Here is a 20,534-nt window from a genome sequence, read left to right as displayed (position 1 = left end):
TCGGAATATGGTAGCCAGTCAATAAATATTTGATAAGCAGATAATCTCATTTAATTTTTTCCTGCACAACTATACCTGGAGGCTCTACACAAGCCTTCATGGCCGGTCCTATAATTATGCCCATTAGATAGATGAGGACACTGAGACTCAAGAAATCGTACTGCTATGGTCATACTCTTTTATCTACTACTGTAGTAAAGAGAGTAAGTTGGAGATATGTGGATTTACCTGCCTTTAACAGATCTAGCAAACCAGATCACATGCATTATTCTGTTGTACAATAGGTAAAGCCCAGTTTTTGCATATTTTAACATTACTAATCATTACATTTCTCCTTTTAGGTTTCAACCCATTGTTCTTGCCAGGGGAGGTATTTTAAAGTTTTGCTCTCATTTTTTCCCTTGATTTTATGTATTCATTGTTGGATAGATATACTTTAAACTTGATTGTGTCATCTACAATCGTTTCCCAGATCTTGTCTGATTACAAGTATTACCTGGGGCTCTTATTAACAACTGTGATTTCTAGGTCAGCCTCCTGAGATTCTGCTTCATTATCTGTGATAGCATCTGTTACATTATAGTATAATTAGCTATTTACTATGCAATGAGCTTCTCAAGGGAAAGCACAAAGCAAGGGCTCAACAGTTGCTTATTGAATGGATGAATGTATTTAATGGGCTTATCTTATGAATCTTTATCAAGTAATTTATGCAGTTGTTAAATGGCAAAGGCAAAGAAGTGATGACAGTATTCTCCCTCCAGACTAATCTTCATACATTCATTAATACATAAATTTTACCAACTACAAATTTGTCTAAATGACATTGTCTTCCTGCTAATGTTTTTCTCTTTTCACATGGGCATTATACAAGATTTGTCAAATGCTCGAATGGGAGAGAGAGTTTGGGAGGGTTTATGATTTGAAAAACTATGTAAATCCCAATCATCACTTCTTTGCTTTTAAAATGCTCCTACATTTTACTAGTAATCAGTTACAAGTTAATCTGCTCATGGTCTTAAATTCACCTTTAGTTGCATTTTGAAAAACTAACACTAGTATCCATCTCCTATCTGTGGCATTTCTCTAATTCTCCAATATTTTAGAAATTCCTCAGGATGTTTCTACCATTTCAATTCAGGGGCATACTTGAACTGGACTGGTTGAGTAACTTAGATGTGTTGGTTAGGCATTCATTCATTCATTCATTCATTGTTTCAGTTTTACTGCCTTTGTTGAGTATCTACGGGCTGCCAGGTTTGTGCAAGATACCTGGGATATGGCACTGAGTGAGATACGGTTCTCACAGTCGAGGCAGGGTTAACAAAATTTAATAGTCAATTATATTATAATGGGGACTTCCCTGGTGGCCCAGCGGTTAAGACTCTGCGCTCCCAACACAGGGGGCCTGGGTTCGAATCCTGGTCAGGGAACTAGATCCTGCATGCCACAACTAAAGATCCCTCATACAGCAACTAAGACCCGGAGCAGCCAAAATAAATAAATAAAACTAAATAAAATAAATATTAAAAATATTATATAGTGATGGAGGTAAGCTCAGATAACTTAGAACAGAGAAGAGCTTTGACATCAGCCTGGAGTTAGAGGAATCTTCCTGGGAGAGCTGATCCTTGGGCTGGGGCTCGATGGACCTGGTCAGGCAGAGACGTGGGAGAGGATCATTTTAGGCAAAGGCAGAGCATTTGCCAAGCTTGGAGACCGGGAGGAATAAGGGGGCAACTGAGGAAGGGAATTGGCAGGAATCTTGGGCCTTCTCTCCAAGACCCAATGTAGGATCTTTTAGATCACGTAATCATTCAATGATCATCCCTCTGCCCTCTATTTGAACTCCAGGGGTGGGCAATTCTAGGCTCAAGAGGAAATTAACTACCCACCACTAACAATATATTGGCATGGAATGGGAATTGTGTGGAAACAATATTACTCCAACCAGTGAGCTGGCAGATTCAAATAGATGCCTATGGGGCTGATGGGAGAGAATGAGAAATTTTATAAATTCGACTCTGAGGAAGCCCATATTCGTTTAAGTCTTATTACAAGCACATGCCTTATATAATCACGCTAGTTAGTGCCGTGTGCTCCTTATCCATTTCACAAAGCTGTCTGGAAAGCTAAGATTTATATTTACCCATGGCTGCTCTGTCTGTAATCAAGAAGCTTTGCTTTTGACTCCCGCAGAAGTTTCCATTTAAGTAAAAATAAAATTGAGATCCAATGCTGCATTAGAAGCTGCTCTGTTCCCTCTGCACTTGCTAATCACCCCTTCCCATCATTTAACCTCAGAAATCAGAGCCTCTGAGACTGAGGAGTATAACTGCATACATGCCATCCATGTGTTTATTGACTCTGCTTATTCCCAAGCTTCCCTGTGAAACTGTCTCACGGGACTGTTTAATAGAGAAAAAAGTGTTTCTCAAGGTGTGGGCTCCAAACACTGTGCATAGGAATCACTGGGAAACTTACTAAAAAATGAAGATTCCTCAGACCCCACACAGACTTTCTGCTTCAGAAGTTCTAGAGTTAATGTCAAGGGATCAGCATTTTAAAGCATCTCTGGATGATTCCTATTCATATTCATCTATTATGTGAATATACTGTGAGCACTGGCTGGGATTCAAAGTTGAGTAAGACACTGTTCCTACTCCCAAGCCACAGTCTGGTGGGTGACAGATGAGCACCCCCATTTCATTCAGACTGATTAGTTCAAGGATGGAGCCCATGCAGCATGAGTGGTGACATAATGGGATGCCTTGGCTTGGTGGTGGGTGATGGAACAGGGAATTTTTGCTATTAGTGAAAAAAATCAATGGTTGCAAATATTTTTTAACAAAATGTGTATTAAGTCTGATTCTGGATCTTCCCGTGTTATTTAAAAATATTGTTATTATAAACACATTCATATATACACAAAAGTGGTGAGAATATAATAATAATAATGGTATAATAATAATAATGGTTCAATAATAATAATGGTATGATAATAATATAGTATAGCATAATACAGTTCAAGAGTATAATAGACTCCATATAACCAGTATGCATGTATGGTATGTATGTGTGTGTGTGTGTGTGTGTGTGTATGTGTATATATATGTATGTATATATATATATATATATATATATATGTGACTTTGCCTCTCTTGCTTCATCACCTGCCCCCCACCCTAACTCCACCCAATTGTTTGTTTGTTCAAATCCAAGATCTCATATCATTTCACTTGTGAATAGTCCAGGATATGTCTTATAGGAATATGGACATTTTCTGAGCTAACCATAGGATTATCATCATACCTAAAGAAATTCACTGTAAGCCCTCAGTGTAGTATTCAGATTTCTCCAATTATCTCAAGAATGTGATGTAACACTGTTCACATCGAGATCTAAGTAAAATCCACACATATCGCATTCAGTTGTTGTGTTTCTTAAGTCTCTTGTAGTCTAGAACAGCCCTTCGTCCCTGGGCCCTTTCCCTGATCCCTCCTCTTGTACGCCATTTTTCCTATGGAAGAAACCAGGTCTTAGTAGAAAATCCCACATTCTGAATGTGTCAGTTTGCTTCATTGTGGTGTCATTTAACTGATTTACCTACTCTTTCTATTTACAGTAAACTAGAAGCTAGTTCTAAAGTCTTTGCTGAGAGTCGAGTTCAAGGTTTTTTCCAACAGCATTTCACTGCTGGTGCCATGCACTTCACACTGCATCACGTTAGAAGGCGCAGAAAGTCTGATTGTACTATTTTAATGATGCTATTTTGATCAAGGGTTTCAGATGGCAACAGTCTGATATCTCCATTCTAAATTTTCCTTTAAACTTTCACCTAATGGTGTCATCTACAGAAAACCTTTGCTTGAATCAATTATTTTGTTAGGGGTTGAAAATGGACACTTTTTCTAATTGTGTCATCCTTTCCCATGTCTTGGCTGGAATTCTTCTCTAAGGACCCATTATGCTGATAAACTATGAGTATCTGTTTACTCCGAAATATTTTCCATTGAGGAAAGGCAAGATAAATGGCTCTCTATCCCTTTAACGACTGATGTTCACTTGAGTTGGTACCTACTTACCACTGATGGTGAACACTGTGAGTACTGAGCTTATTTATTTATTCTTCTATTGGGTATCCTTTTGAGCATATGGGTTTTTATATGCAGCGTATTTCAAGACACTTGCCATGAGTCCTTTTATCACATCCTCAGTACTGTTTGATAGCTTCCCTACATTCTGGTACGAGTCTCTGGAAATTCTTTGCCCCAGATCTTAATCATCATCCAACTTTCAGAGGAGTCCCTGTTTCTTTTGGAAGGGAATGGTCTTTATAAACCACAATTCGGGTGCTAGGGATGCTCGCTGCCATGAGGCTGTGATTGCTTCTAGGCCTTTTTAGTGGGCAGAGCTAGAAAATACCTATTTAAAAAAATTATATTCAAGCTAATCACTGACAATCCAAATATAGTAATATAAAATTTAACTTAATTGAATTTACACTCTTTTCTCTTTTCTCATACACTAAAAATCTTGGTTCTTGATAAAATTAGCATAAATACTTCTTTGCTATATCTAGAATATATTCTTTTGTGGTTGGAGAAAACATTTGACATGATTTCAATCTTCTCAAATTTATTAAGACTTGTTTTCTCTTTCCACTCTCACTTACTTGCATTCCAATATAATCTCTTGAGTGGGAGTTGAAGCAGTGAAGTTTCAGCTGGCAGCATGCTGGCTACCATTTGTTGGGTGCTTATTATGTGGTGGGAAAAATTTAAATGGCTTATGTTTAAATGATTAACTCATTTAATCCTTATGCCAGCTCTATGAGATGGGTACTATTATTATTCCCATGCTACAATTGGCGAAGCCAAGGAACCAAGACATTTAATAACTTGCTCAAGATCACACAAATGGTGAATGGCAGAGCTGGACTTTGAATTGATGCAGTTGGGCTGCAGAGTCCTGACGTAGCCATGAGAAACCCTGCCTCTCTGAAACCAACTGCCCTAGGTCAGAGTAAACGAAGAGCTTGGGAAATCTAATCCCCACGGTTCTCCAGTCCATACCCACCGCTTCTTTCTCCTTCAGTAACTCAGTTTCTGTTACACTGCCTGACTCTAGCCCATTCTGTGCTCTCTGCTCACTATTGAAGATAGTAGGCATTTCATAAATACCTTCAGATCTGCTTCTGGTCATTCATTCAGCAAACCAGTAACTCTGAAGGACAATCTGATTCATATGTAAACAGGAAAGAAAATCTATTTATGTTGTGATTTTTAGGAAACTAGAGTATTCCAGCTTGACTGTAAGTTTTGTGTCTTTTCTTTTTTTTTTTTTTTTTGAGAACAAGGACACATTTCAGCACAAAAATATTCTCGTGCCCTACAAATCCCCTTTGGCCTTATTAAACCTTAGAATTAAGGCTGGGTGGTATAGTGGAAAGTGCCTGGAAAACTTGGGTTCTCATCAGTTTGATCTTCACATAAAAGAAGCTGTGTGGAGGGCTTCCCTGTGGCGCAGTGGTTGAGAGTCCGCCTGCTGATGCAGGGGACATGGGTTCATGCCCCGGTCTGGGAAGATCCCACATGCCGCAGAGCGGCTGGGTCCATGAGCCATGGCTGCTGAGCCTGCGCGTCCGGAGCCTGTGCTCCTCAACGGGAGAGGCCACAACAGTGAGAGGCCCGCGTACCGCAGAAAAATAAAAAGAAGCTGGGTGGAGCCCATCAGAGGCACTGACCACAAGGAATGTCTTGCGGCTGGAGGATTCTGGGCCCAAGTTGTAGAGGGAGAGTGTGTACTCAGCACAACTTTACATGGCATAGCTTAAGCGATAGTGAGGGTAGCCAAAATCTTAACCAAGAAGGAAGGAAGAGTAGAACATTAAGAATCATATTAGGGCAAAGACAGCAAGGGCAGTGGTGAGAAAATAATAGGCAAAGTCAGTAAAAGTTAAATAGCAGGAGAGAGTCAGGTGCAAGTGATGGGCAAAGGGAACCATTCTTTTTTTTTTTTTTTTACAACTTTATTGGAGTGTAATTGCTTCACAATGGTGTGTTAGTTTCTGCTTTATAACAAAATGAATCAGTTATACATATACATCTGTTCCCATATCAAAGGGAACCATTCTGGACTAAGATGGTGGATGAAAGAGGAAACATGCCAAAGTCTCATTTACATGGCACTTAGTGTAGATTTCCAAGGTGGCTCTGGCTGTTTAAAGGCTCAGTATACAAAATGTAATCCACAGATCCCCATCTCTGTCTCAGCTCAGACCTACTGGGTCAGAATCTCCTTTCAAACAAAATTGCCAGCTAGATTGAGGAGCACAGGTCGGAGGGACTTTGACAATGGCACTTATGCAACTTAGAGAAGTGCATTTCCCTCCTGGGGCTCCAATTCCTCATTTCTAAAACAGATAGGTCACATTTAAGTTTTCAAAGTATCTTTTAAAAATTGGAATCTCACTCCTGCTCTGTGCCGCTGATGCCACCTCCTCCCCTGCCCAAGGGTAGAGCACAGCATGAAGGGGCTGGAGTGTTCTGGTGCCACCGTGGTGATGGAGCTCCCTGAGTTGTCAAGGGTTGCAAGGCCTGGGCCTGTCTGGTCTGCATGGCCCACAGGCTCAGCTGGACCACACGGAGGTGGTCCACAGCTTTCCACTGGGAGAGATGAACTGTTTCCTGATCAGCTATTGAGGGGCCACATGATATGACTCAGAGATGTGGAGAATTAGCTCCCCATGGTGTAAACCTTCATCAGTGGGAAATTGAGACCAGGAGAAGCAAGACAGATACATTTCTCTCTTCCCTCCCTTCTGGGGAGTGCTGAGTTGCAGTGTCTGTTTGAAAAGCCTCTGGAAATTGATAGTGGCTGAAGGAATGAACGTGCCTTTGTAGGATGAGCATCTCTTTGCAGCTCACCCTGAAGAGCAGTATCATAGCAACATACAAATCACATTAGCTTACATATTTCTTTCTTTCACTTCTGCTTTGCTTCTTCACCTTGACCTCCCTTGGCTTTCACCTCCACTGGAAGTACCAGCACTTTAATCCTTGCCTCAGACCGCTTTCTTGAGGATGAAGACAAAACTGAATATCAAATACATCATGCGGTTTAATCGCATGATGTATTTGACATCCCATTTTATAGAATATGTAGACAAATGATGTGCGTGAGTTGTCCAAGGCCATGCGATTAGGGAGTGCCAGAGCTGGATCTTTATCCTAAGTCTATTGGCCCCAAGTCCATGTACTTCTTTACTCATTTAAAAAAACTGAGATTTATGGAACATCAGTTAACATGCCAGTTTTTCCACTCAATCCTCACAACCACCCTGGGTGGTAGGGATCATTGCCCTCAATTTACAGATGGGAAAACCAAGGCTTAGAAAGTTATTGGATTTGCCTGAGGTCAAACAGCAAGTAAGTGGGAGAATTCAGACTTAGTTTGAGTTCTGCTTCATTACACAGCAGTTAATAAATAATCCCTGATGCCTATGTGCCTGTATAAGGGCTTTGTATCCACATTACTGTGACAGCTAAGGCTGATTAAATACTATGAAAATCACTGTGACAGACATCCTTCTGTACAAAATTCTCAGTGAAAAGTCTTAAAGTGGTTTTTAAACAAATCTGTCTCATGGCTATGACTCTCATTTCACCAAAATGTTTCCTAAAGAGTTCTTTGTGGTAACGCAGGATCAAAGTGTGTCCCTTGACCCTTGCTTAAAAAGATAAACAACTGGAATTCTCAAAATACAATAATTCAGATCTATGGAATGGATTTTGGTGTGTTGACTTCTAATCAACACCAATCTATTTGCATGGCCTTCTTTATTCAGCTCAGTCCCTGGTTCCCCTTCTGTGGATGGTACAGAATTATCCAAACAATCAGTGTTTTTTTTCTCTTTATCTCTACTTCATGACATGTCATTTGTAGGGAAAAAAGTACAGGGGGGAAAAATCCCCACCCCAGCTGGAGTGCTTTGAAAAGCTGGAGGTTTTGAGGTCTGCCCTGGGCTAGAAGAAAAATAAGAAAAAATGACCTTAACATGTGACAATGACCTTGAAACAGATCCATAATCCTTTTCATCAGGGCAAAGCCTTCTACCACGATGGATATGTGGAATCATTCCTCACAGCCAACAGCTACAAGATGAAACTGAAGCCACAGCAGAATGTAAGAGGTCAGGCTGATAGTTCCCTTACTGGCTGGGTCAAGAAGCTCCTCTTTTACATGGAGTCAAACAAGCTGCGCCTTTTGTAGGTCAATGGGGGATGGCGTGTGTGCTTTTCTATATGAGCTTTCATCTGTCCCAGTAGCAGGCCTTATTGCTTGGATGTTGCACCAGCCCCCTATTTACTTTCCCTGCCTCCAGTAAATCTGAATGGTGTCAGGAAAATTCAAACGTCTAAGTACCTCATAAAAGGTCTTTCGTTAACTGACTCCTGTCTCACTTTCCAGTCTCCTTTGGTTTTGCTTTATATTCTAACGACATGAGGCTTCTGCTGGTTAGCTTAAGTTATGTCGCAATAACAAACGAAATATCAGAAGCAATGGCTCGTGTCTTGATTACGCTACATGTTCATTGAGTGTTCGCTGGGCCCTTGCTCTTTGTCTCTCACTCACCAGCCGAGGGTCATGGAGGCTCTGCCAGTCACCCTAGCGCTGTCCAATATCGCAGCTACCAGCACATGTGGCTACTGAGCATTTGAAAACAGCCTAGCCCAAACTGAGATGTTCTGTAAGTGTAAAATACACACGTAGTACAAAGCAAACACGAAGTATGAAAACTAATATCAAATATCTCAATACTTTTTGTTAGATTACACTGTGAATGATAATATTTTGAATATATTAGGTTAAAATATTTAATGTATTATGAAAATTAATTTTATCTGTTTGTCTTTACCCTTTTCTTTTTTTGTGTGTGTGGCTAATGTGACTACTAGAAAATTTAAAATTACATCTATGGCTTACAGAAATGACAGCAGTCACTTCTGTTAACACTTCATAGGCCTACGCCAGTCCCAGACCCCACCTAACTTCCAAGAGGCAGGACAGTGCTGTCCTAACGTGTGCTTGAAAGGAGAGGAAGAGTAGATACTGGTGACCATCCTTAGTGACCACACGGAGGCCTTCTGCCCAGGACACAGATGCCTTTGAAAGGCTGTTCCTTTGGCTGAAAGGTCCTCCCTTCCCACAAACACTTGGTCAACTCGTAATTATTCAGGAAGTGACTCAAATGTAACCTTTACTGGGAAGCCTTCCTGTACCCCTAGCCGCCCACTCACCCAACATACATACACCGTGTGGGGTTGATCACACTATTCTCTTGGTCTAACTTAACCTTGAGCACATTTCATCTGGTTTTCCAATAACATGTTCCTGCACATGTTGCCATGGCAAGGCTGGGGGACCTTTAGGACAGGCTTGGTCTCTCTCACTGCTGCACCCCCAGCCTGTCTCACACTGCCTGCTACGGGGTAAGCACTCAGTAAATGTTAATGACCAAATGGATGAATGGATTGTGGAGCGTAGTTTACCAACCACTTTTATGTCTCCGCATCCCATGTGAGCCTCATGGCACCCATGATGGGAAGATTGTATTGGGTTTAGCGTTTCCATTTTACAGACAAGAAAACTGAGGTTCAGAGCCATGCAGAGATTGGTCTAAGTCACACAGAAAATAAATTGGAAAATCAGGAACAAAATACAGGCTTCCTCGTCCAGTGCTCTTTCCTCAAATTGCCAAATTGCTTTTTATTTCTAAGGATATTAAAAAATTTTTTTTCTTCCAGTTTTATTGAGATATAATTGTCATAGAGCATTGTATAAGTTTAAGGTGTACAGCATAATGATTTGATTTACATACATCATGAAGTGACTATCACAATAAATTTAGTGAACATCTGTCATCTCATACAGGTACAAAATTAAAGAAATAAAAAAAATTAATTTTCTTGTGATGCAAGCTCTTAGGATTTACTCTCTTAACAATTTTCATATATAACATACATCAGTGTTAATTCTATTTATCACGTTGTACATTGCATCCCTAGTACTTATGTACCTTCTAACTGGAAGTTTGTACCTTTGGACAGTCTCAGGCTATTCTTGAAATGGCAGATTTGGATCTGCTTAATGTAACACAAGTGACAATTCTTTCTATGTCCTCAGCACCTTCACACTCAATATTTCTTTCCACTCATCTATCTGTCCCTCCATCCATTGATTTCACAGGTATTTATTGAGTACCTACTATGCCCCAGGGAATGTTTTCATGAATAAAGACTCTTGAATCAGACTGGATCAAGTAGCTCTGCCACTTACTAGCTGTGTAAACTTGGATGAGTTTAACTATCTTTGCCTCAGTTACTCATCAGCAAAATGGGAGTTACAATGACTCTTTCTTCACAGGGCTGTGTTGAGGATTTTCTATTGTTGAAGATTTCATACCTTAAAAATCGTCCCTATTTATTATTTCAAAGGTGCACCTCCTGGCTCAGTTGGTTCTCTGCTCCGGGCTTCACATGGCTGAAATCAAGAGGCCAGTAGCGCTGTCTTCCCTCCTGGAGGACATGGGAGAGGAATCTATTTCCAAGCTCTTTCACGTTGCTGACAGAATTTAGTTCCTTGTGGTAGTAGGACTGAGGTTGCCATTTCCTTTCTGACTGTTGGCCAGAAGTCATTCTCAGCTTCTAGGGGCCACTTGCACTCCTTGTGTCACTGCCCTCTTCCTCTATTTTCAAAACATCAACACGTCAAGTCCTTACACTTCAAATCTTCTGTCTGACCTCTCCTTATGCCTCATTTCTCCTGCCTCCAGCTGGAAAAACTCTCTGCTTTTAAGGTCTTATGTGATTAGATTGAGCCTATCCAGATAATCCAGAATAATCTCCCCATCTCAAAATTCTTAACTTAATCACATCTGCAAAGCCCCTTTTGCCATGTAAGGTAATAGTCACAGGTTCTAGGGATCAAGGCATGGACATCTCTGGGGGACATTCTGCATACCACAGAGAGCAAATGAAAAAAGGCATCTAATACACTCAATAACATGCCTGGCCATATGGTAATCACTCAATAAGTGCTAGGTATTATAATTACAGTTGCGTTACTAATTTTGTCTTTAGCCCTATGAGTAAGTCAGGGAAGAGGGTGTTACTCTATATTATGGACAAGGAAATAGATACACAGAGATGTGAGCTCTCATGGTAGGCAGCATCACTGTTTTTCATCTTTGCATCCCCAGTGCCTAGCATAGCATCTGGTAAACGATAAAAATCACTACTTTTTGAGGACTTGCTGTATTTCAGGTGCCTTGCAAATGTGTTTCACATTCCCATAACAGGCCTGTAAGATAGGTATTGTTAACCCATTTTATAGGGGGGAAATGGAGGGTCAGAGGAATTAAGTGAGATCTCAAGGTCCCAGAGCTTGCAAGTAGTGAAGCTGAGACTTGAACCCGACTCTTTAATTGTAACTCTTTCTGCCCCTGCGTGCTGGCCCACTTGTTTGCTTTACTTCAACGGACCTGGCTAGTTGCAGGCCCTGTCCCACCAGCATTGTTATTTTATTTTATTTATTTATTTTTGTGTGTGTGTGGTACGCGGGCCTTTCACTGTTGTGGCCTCTCCCGCAGTGGAGCACAGGCTCCGGACGCGCAGGCTCAGCGGCCACGGCGCACGGACCCAGCCGCTCCGCGGCATGTGGGATCCTCCCAGACCAGGGCACGAACCCGCGCCCCCTGCATCGGCAGACGGACTCTCAACCACTGCGCCATGAGGGAAGCCCCTATTTTAATTTTTTAATGATGGCCTGAAATTCAGAGAGTTTGAATGACTCACCCAAGTTCACCCAATGGCAGGGGTGGGAATCAAACCCAGGTTGAGCCTAATGTGAGGTCCTTGCTCCTCCCACCACTGTGCTAACAGGGCAGGGGCTCAGAGCACTTGTGTTGAATGAAGGAAGCTGTCCGTTCCAGGCCCACCTCCATCTCCTTATTTCCCATGATGGACAGTCAAGGGGTGCAGTGGAGCTCATGAAATGGGAGGGCAGCTGGTTTCTGGAATGCTGAAAATGATGGATATTTTCCTCTGGGAATAAGAATTCTGTGAAAGGACCAGGATGCAGTGGTCTGGGCCTCTGTTTTCTCTTCCGGGATTTGACTCTGGGCCATTGTGGAGTTGCCCATCATGCTGGTAGGATGCTTACTAGATGATTCTTTATTGTTTGGGTTTCTTTTTAAAAGGACAGTTAAAGGCCCAAGAAAAGGTATTTGGGAGGCTGGGAGGCCCTGATGTTGCTTAACGGCTTTGTGACCTTTTCTGTCTCATTTCTGTCCATGAAAATGCAGTCAGGCTAAAGACTCTGGTACCTCCATTCAGAGAAATGGTTTCGGGAGGTTTTAGTGATCAAGAAGACAAAAGCAACATTGTGTCCGTTGTTACTGATTGATGTAAAACACGCTGAAGGTTGTTAACCTCTGAAATCTCGGTAAGGTGAGTGGGGCACTGTTTATTGGTTAAGGTCACAGTTAAGGAAGTCATCAGACTCTGGTTTGAATTCTGGCTCTGTTATTTACCATGTGTCCTTAGGTGACTCACTTTACCCCTCTGATCCTCAGTTTCCTTATCCCTAAATATGGAGAATAACATCTAACTGGTAGGTCCATTTGGGAGTTGCATGATAAAATGTAAGAACAGTGACTAACTCTGTGTCTGGTGCAGAGATGCTCGGTAAGGCCCACTCTTCTCCTTTTCCTGGAGGGCAGGGTCCACAGAAAAACAGTAGCAGAGCAGACTGGCTCTCTTACGCCAGAGGCTTTAACCCGGATCCTTACTGACTGAAAACTCGAATCCTCTTCTCCGAGCCTCTGCCCCTTTCATCATCCTCACTTCTTCCCACTTCTCAACCCAGTGGAGACATTTTCTGAACTGTAACCATGAAGTAGGTTGCATGAGGCAGACCCATCTCCTGGCATCTGTCTCCATTGCCATGGCCCAGTTTAGAGTGGTAGCCTTGACCTAGGTACTTACAAGCCATTCTTAACTGCTTTCCCTGTTGTCTTAGCCATACACCGCTGCTGGAGCAGCATGCCTAAAAACAAGGTTACCTTTTTAAAGGTTCTTTACCCAGCACCCAAGGCTGAACTCACTCCCTGCTCACAGCGGGAATAGGGTCTCTATTTCTCTTATCCCACCTTTACCTCCTAGCACTGGGTGAGGGGTGTGATCTTCCCCCCAAATCTTTGGAATGTAAACAGTCCATCCACCCCTCTGGAGGCTCTGAGTTCTCTTCTGGAATCAGCGGGAATCAGAAGGTCTGAGGACTGCATTGTCAGGGCGCCTTGTGGAATCAAGCTGTGTTGTTTCCTCCCTGCTCTGCTTCAGGGATGCTGTCATGGGGTGAGTTGTGTCTCCCCCAATTTATACGTTGAAGCCCTAACCCCCAGTACCTCAGAATGTGCCTGTTTGGAAATAGGGCCTTTAAAGAGGTAATTAAGGTAAAATGAGATCATATGCGTGAGTTCTAAGCCTCTATGACTGGCGTTTTTATAAGAAGAGGAGATTAGGACACAGCCATGCACAGGAAAGACAATGTGAAGACAAGGTAGAAGAAAGCCAGTTAAAAGCCAAGGAGAGAGGCCTCAAAAAACAACCCTGCCAACACCTTGATCTTTGACTTCTAGCTTCCAGAACTGTGAGAAAATAAATTTCAAATAAATTTCTGTTGTTTAAGCCACCCAGTCTATGATACTCTCTTATGGCAGCTCTGACAGACCAATCCAGACCCCACTGTGAATATGTTTACTACATCAAGTCTTGCCTCCTGGGTGAAGCTGGTGGAAGAAATTCTTTTGCAACTGTCCTGGGGAAGTAATTACAAGTTGGTTCTCCTTTTTGCTATGGCTGCCAGGAAACTGGACGTCAAACTTGAAACTAATCCAAAGTAGCCATGTGAGACTTTATGGTCTGGGTTTCTCTGTTCTTTCCCCCCATATTAATCAATGATTCTTATGTATATTTTCTCTCATTCTCACTCCTAATGCACATTTCCCCAGTCCCTGGAAAGAATTGCAATTAAAAATAAAGTGGCTGGATTGTAGAAGTTGATGCTGCAGGTAATTATCATAATAATGATAATAAGTAACCCTTACTGAATAATTGCTATGGGTGAGGCATTGTTCTTTGTTCTTTATTTGTATTATCTCATTTAATTCTCACAGAAACCCTATGCAGCAGGTGCTATTATTGACCCCTTTTACAGATGAGGAAACTGAGACTTGAGACGATAAATTATTTGTCCAAAGTTACATAGCAAGGAAGCAGCCATGACAGGCTTGGAAGATGGGCCAGTCTAACTCCAGAACCCAAGGCCTGAACTATTACACACTCAGCAAAAGGAAAAAGACAGGACCTGTTCAAGCTTTGAGCAACTCATCTTTGCTTATGAGGGAAGAGAGATGTGGTTTAGGTGAGAGGTTGCTGAGGCCTGGTTTATATATTGGAGCAGCTAAGGAAGCCAATGGGTCTGAGCAAGGCAGAAGGCTCTTGAAGGCTCCAGAAGCCTCCCTGATGTCTCACTGTGCCCTGGAATGAGGGCACATGAGCCGGGCCAAGGAAGTTATTTTAGCTCTGGGAGCTTCTTCATACACATCCCACTCTCCCCTGCAACTTGAAACTTCAGCCAGGCCAATTATTTGCAGCCCCACTACACTGCTAACTCGTGCACCCTCCTGTCCCTGGGTGTGAATATCCTTCTTGTCGTTCACCCCCAAGCTTCACCTGGGATACTCCAGTCCATTTTTCAGAAAACAGCTCAGAAGTTCCTGCCTCTGGGGGCACTTTCCTGGGTTAAGTACCTCTGTCACATTCCCCAAACTTGCAACTTGCTGTCTTTCATTTTCCTGTTGTGCTGAGCACACTCTTAAAGTGGCCTCTTTATTACTCTACCATCTATTCTAGACTGAGATTCTGGGAGTAGGGACTGTGCTTTACTCACGTTTACATACTGCACTCAGTTTGATCCAGTGCAGGGGCTTCGTAAGGGCTTGTTGAGTGAATGATTTTATGAATGTGAGATCGGCGCCTGCAGAGTCTTCCTCCATGAAGACTTGTCAAGCAGAGAATTCAATCTCTTCGGCACCAGTATTCAGATGACTGTACGGCCTTATTTCACTGCGTGTGGTCTCATGCAAAGCCTCATTGTGAAATGAAATAGAGTATAAAGAAACAAGCAAGCAAATAAACAAGTATATGTAACTCACATTTGCATAATGCTTTACGGTCGAGGAAATCCTTTCCTGTAGATCATCTCAGTGGATATAGCATCCTCATTTTATAGACAAGAAAAGAGAGAATGACTTTGCTCAGGGTTGCCCAGCCCATAAGGTGGTTTGGGGTGGGCTTCAATCCAGAACTGGGACCTGTGGATCAGACAGGTCCTGGGCATTAAGTTTATCTTAATCACTTATGAACCTCATTGAAATTGAATTTCCTCATTCCTACAATGGCAATAATAATAGAAGCTAGGGTAGTTGTGCAGATCAAGGGAGTTATGTTAGGTACAAAGTATCCATAACTGCTTGGTGAGTTAATTAATATACAAATTGACTCTGTAGTGTTTTGCAACTAAACGTCAGGCTGTAAGAAAGCATTGGAATTCCTTATGTGTTCCTGACGAAGCTCATTCTTGCCTCTAACTTTCTGCTCATTTACTTTCCTCTAGATCTTGCAGTTGCTAAGATCCTTAGTTCTTGCCACGTGGACTTTATTTCACGATTCTTGGCCTTGCTTTGGACTCCCACTCTCCCCGAGCTCTTTCTCTCCAAGACTTGTTCTTTTGCTGATTTGGAAAACTTTTTTTTTCTCCTCTTGCACAACTTCTCTGATTCCACAGCTGTGACACCCCACCCGGCAGGGAGCTCTGCTGCAGAGACAGAACTGGCTTGGGGGACTCAGCCAGGAACTCAGAGACCTCACGGCCTTGGCCTGGCGGAGAACACCTTCCTTTGATTCTAGGCAGTGCACAAGAGAGGACCTGCATCATTCCAAAGCCAACATTTTTCAGGCATTGGACAATGTGATGGTGGAGTTCTTCCCCCACTCCCATCTGGCCTTGTTCATTGGGATCTGTCAAATGGCCTTGGGGCCAGAAGGACTGCCAGATTGGGTAATTTTCTCAGAAAAGAGCTATAAAGATGAGGGCTTCCAATGTGCTTTCAGCATGAATCATAAGTCACGGGCACCGGGGCCAATGTGAAGCACATGTCCACCAGTGGGTGTGGGGCAAAGCAAGGACAGGGTTAGGTGGGACATCCTTGGGGCTGTCAAATTTCAAAGGAGAGTTCTGCACCTGTGAATTGTTAGTGCTTGTTTTAGGTATTTCTACCAGCACTTTAGATTGAATTCATATTAGTGTTAAGTCGACAAAGAATTATTGAGCCTTGAAACAGATAGATATGGTCTTGGCAGCCTAGTTGGAAAGATAGACACCTAAAGTGACAATTACAATACAGTGAGAGATGTATGGACACCAAGGGGGGAAAGTGGCGGGGGGATGGGGGTGGTGGTGTGATGAATTGGGCGATTGGGATTGACATATATACACTAGTATGTATAAAATAGATAACTAATAAGAATCTGCTGTATAAAAAATAAATAAAATAAAATTCAAAAAACAAACAAACACAATACAGTGAGAGAGGGGCCATGGTGAGGGAAGTACAGCGTGGTACAGGATGCTGCAGGAAATGCCCTCAATCCGGCCTTAGTAGGGTTGGTGAAGTAGAGGGTGACAGGTGCTGGGAAAAGCTTGTCAGAGGAATTTTTCATGTAGCTGAGATCTCAGGGATGAGTAGAAATTGAAGACGGGAGATGAAGTGTAATCCAGGAGGAGGATACAATATGTGCTAAACCCTGGAGGTGAGAGAACATGGCTTATTTGAGGAATGAATGTAATTTCTCCCATGGGCCTGGGGTAAAGATGGAGTGAGCACAAGTGAGAGGTGAGGAATCTCACTCCCCACTTTTCCTCTCTTCTCTGTATTCCAACTCATGTCCAGGTGAGGTTTGCATGAGCAAAATGTGCTCAAGGATATGTCAAATGGGAAATTCCTTACCATCATAGATTCATACACTCTTTTTTAAAATTTTTATTGGAGTATTGTTGATTTACAATGTTGTGTTAGTTTCAGGTGTACAGCAAAGTGAATCAGTTATACATATAGATGTATCCACTCTTTTTTAGATTCTTTTCCCATATAGGTCATTACAGAGTATTGCGTAGAGTTCCCTGTGCTGTACAGTAGGTCCTTATTAGTTACCAGTTTTATATATATAGTAGTGTGTATATATCAATCCCAATCTCCCAATTTATCCCCCCCCCCATTTTCCCCCTGGTAACATTCTTAAAGTTATGAGGGGATTTTAAAAGCCACCCATCCAAGCCCATGTTGTAGGTCCTGTCACGCCTTCATTGTTTATGTCTCTGTTGATCCCAAAGGTCTGAGCCCATTCATTCATTTCTCATGTGCAATACAACTCTTGAGTACTCACATGACTCTGAATGACATTTTAAGAAATTTAAACTTTAAATTTAAACTTTAAGTCAATAAAGTGACATCAGAAGTTTTCAAAGGAAGAACAGAGAGGAATAAGTTGGTAATATGAGAGAAAATGGACTGGATGAGGTGAGCCCAGAGTCAGAGAAACTATGTGGAGAGCAACGTCAATAGTCCAAGGTAGAGAAAATGACCACATGAACCAGAGCTTTGACAAGGGGATGGGCAGGGAGGAAGATTCTGAAGAGATGGCTGAAGAGGGAGGGTTATATAATAATCTCCATCAGACTCACCTGCTTGCTTCTTCATTACAGGGCAGTGGTCCCCACCCCTGGTTACACATTAGAATCTCCTGGCTATATCTCAGATCAATGGAATTAACATTGTTGAGGGTAGTGCCCTGGTCCCCTTTGTGTGGACACAAGGATCATCTTGAAAGAATGATTACCTTAGGGAGAGTTCTCCAGGGCTTTGCTCTCTGGATTGGGAGATGTGACGCTGATTTACATCAGGAAAGTTAGAAAGGGAAAAGTGCACTGTTATATGGATGAATGGGTACAGTGTGTTAATAGACACTATACTTAGGATTGTTATATAATTTATTATCCAGACTGGAACACTTTTAACTGGATGTACCACTGGTGTGCAGGTGCAGACTGGGATTGCCACAGGCAAACAAAGGCACATGGCAGCCCTGTCTATACTCTTGTCACCAGTTCCACTCCTCCCATTCGCTTTAGAACCTTCCCCACAATCAAGCTTACACACCATTATTCACAAAACCTTGCCCAGATCACTGATTTCTACATTGTTAAAACTGATGGTCAATTGTCCACATTTTATTTGGCCCCCAAATTGGCATAATTGATCCCTTAATCACTTGGTTATACACCATACCCCCTTGGTTTTTCTCCTAGCTTGCTGGTTGCTCTTTCTTTGTGTTGGTTCCTCATAAATTCTTGACCTCCTTAATATCAGGTTCAGCCCCAGGCCCTCTTTTCTTATCTGTCTTTACCAACCCTGCCTTTGATTAGGTCATCGTGGGTTGAAATGTTATCATGAGGTTGACACATCCCAAATTTACGTTTCTAGCTCTGGCTCCTTCAGTGAACTCCAGACTTTTCTTTCTAACTGCCAGCTTGACATCTCACCTGGATGATAAAAATATCTCAGACTTCAATTTCCCACAACTGAACTCCTGAATCCCCCTTGTTCTCCCACAAGATCTATTTTTCTCATAGTCTTCCACAGTGAGATATCACCTCACACTCATTAGGATGGCTATTATCAAAAAAACAGATAACAGCAAGTGTTGGCAAGGATGCTGAGAAAAGGGAACTTTTATATTTTGTACATTGTTGGTGGCAATGAAAATTGGTATAGATGCTACAGAAAACAGTATGGAGTTTCCTCAAAAAATTAAGACTGGAACTGCCATGTGATCCAGCAATCTTTCTTCTGGATATAAATACAAAGGAAATGAAACGGATCTTGAAGAGACATCTGTACGCCCGTGTTGGTTGAAACATTATTCAAGATATAGAAACAACCAAAAAGTCCGCCTACAGATGAATGGATGAAGAAGCTGTGCTATATACATAGTGGAATATTAGTCAGCCATGAGAAAGGAAATCTTGTCATTTGTGACAGTATGGATGGACCTTGAGGGAATTATGCTAAGTGGTTGCAGGGGGTGGTGTGTAGAATAGGAAGATGTTGGTCAAAGGATACAAAGTTCCAGTTATAAGATGAATAAGTTCTGGGGATCCAAAGTATGTCATGGCGACTATAGTTAACAGTACTGTATTATGTATTTGAAAGTTGCTAAGAGAGTAGATCTTAAATGTTTTTGTCAGACACAAAAACTGGTAATTATGTGAGATGATGGAGGTGTTAAGTAACACTATTGTGGTAATCATTTCTCAGTAGATAATGGGTATCAAATCATCATGTTGTACACCTTAAACGTACACACTGTTATATATCAGTTATATCTCAATAAAGCTGGGGACACAGCTTTCTCCACAACAACCCCTTCCATCTAGTTGCTCAGACTAAAAAACTTACCGCCTTTCCTGTGTCCTCTCTTTTTCTTATACCCACAGTTCATCTGTCAGCAAGTGCTTTCAAAATAAATTCAGACTTTGTCCATCTCTTAGCCCACATCAGCCAGCACTCTGTCCTGAGCCTCCATCATTCCTCAACTAGATTATTGCATGAATCAGTCTCTGTCTGCTTTTGTTCTTGCTCCCCTGCTATATCTCCCCAACACCATGACTATTTTACGTTTTTAAAATACATGTCTGTTGATCTCATTTTGCTGTTCAGAACCTTCCAACAGCTTCCTATGTCACAGACAGGGAAGGTCTAAGTCCTTACTATGACCTTTCAGGCTCTACACACTCTCACACCCCATGTCCCACCATGTCTGCTACCACTCTGCCCCTTCACTTACACTCTTCTACACACACTGACCTCAGACTTGATCCTCAGACATGACACCCTGGGGCAGATGGTCATTTCATTTAACTTGGATTATTGGCATTGCTACCACCTTGGGGCTTTGGTGCTAGATATTCCCTCTGCCTGGAGTGCCTTACACTCATATCTGCCTATTCTTTTATTTCCTTTGAGTCTTGCTCCAAAGTCACCTTTTATTTGACACTGTATCAGAACTCTCCTTAAAATATCCCCTTACCTCCAGGAGGTAATGTATTCTCTATTCCCCTTTGCACTTTATATTTCTCCATAGTATCAATATTTTTCACCACCTGATGCACTTCATATTATACTGAGTCTCCTGCTCACTTAAATATAAGTGCTGTGAGGGCAGAAATATTTTATTTTCTATTGTTTTGTATCCCCAGTGCCTAGAAAAGTGTCTAAAATATGATAGGTATTCAATAAACATCTGATGAATAAGTCAATCATCAGATTTGGGGGGAAGGCTGTAGTCTGG

Source organism: Mesoplodon mirus (genome assembly GCF_964341445.2).
Source record: "Mesoplodon mirus genome assembly, chromosome: 3".
NCBI classification, from domain to species: Eukaryota; Metazoa; Chordata; class Mammalia; order Artiodactyla; family Ziphiidae; genus Mesoplodon; species Mesoplodon mirus.
This window is presented reverse-complemented; position numbering follows the sequence as displayed.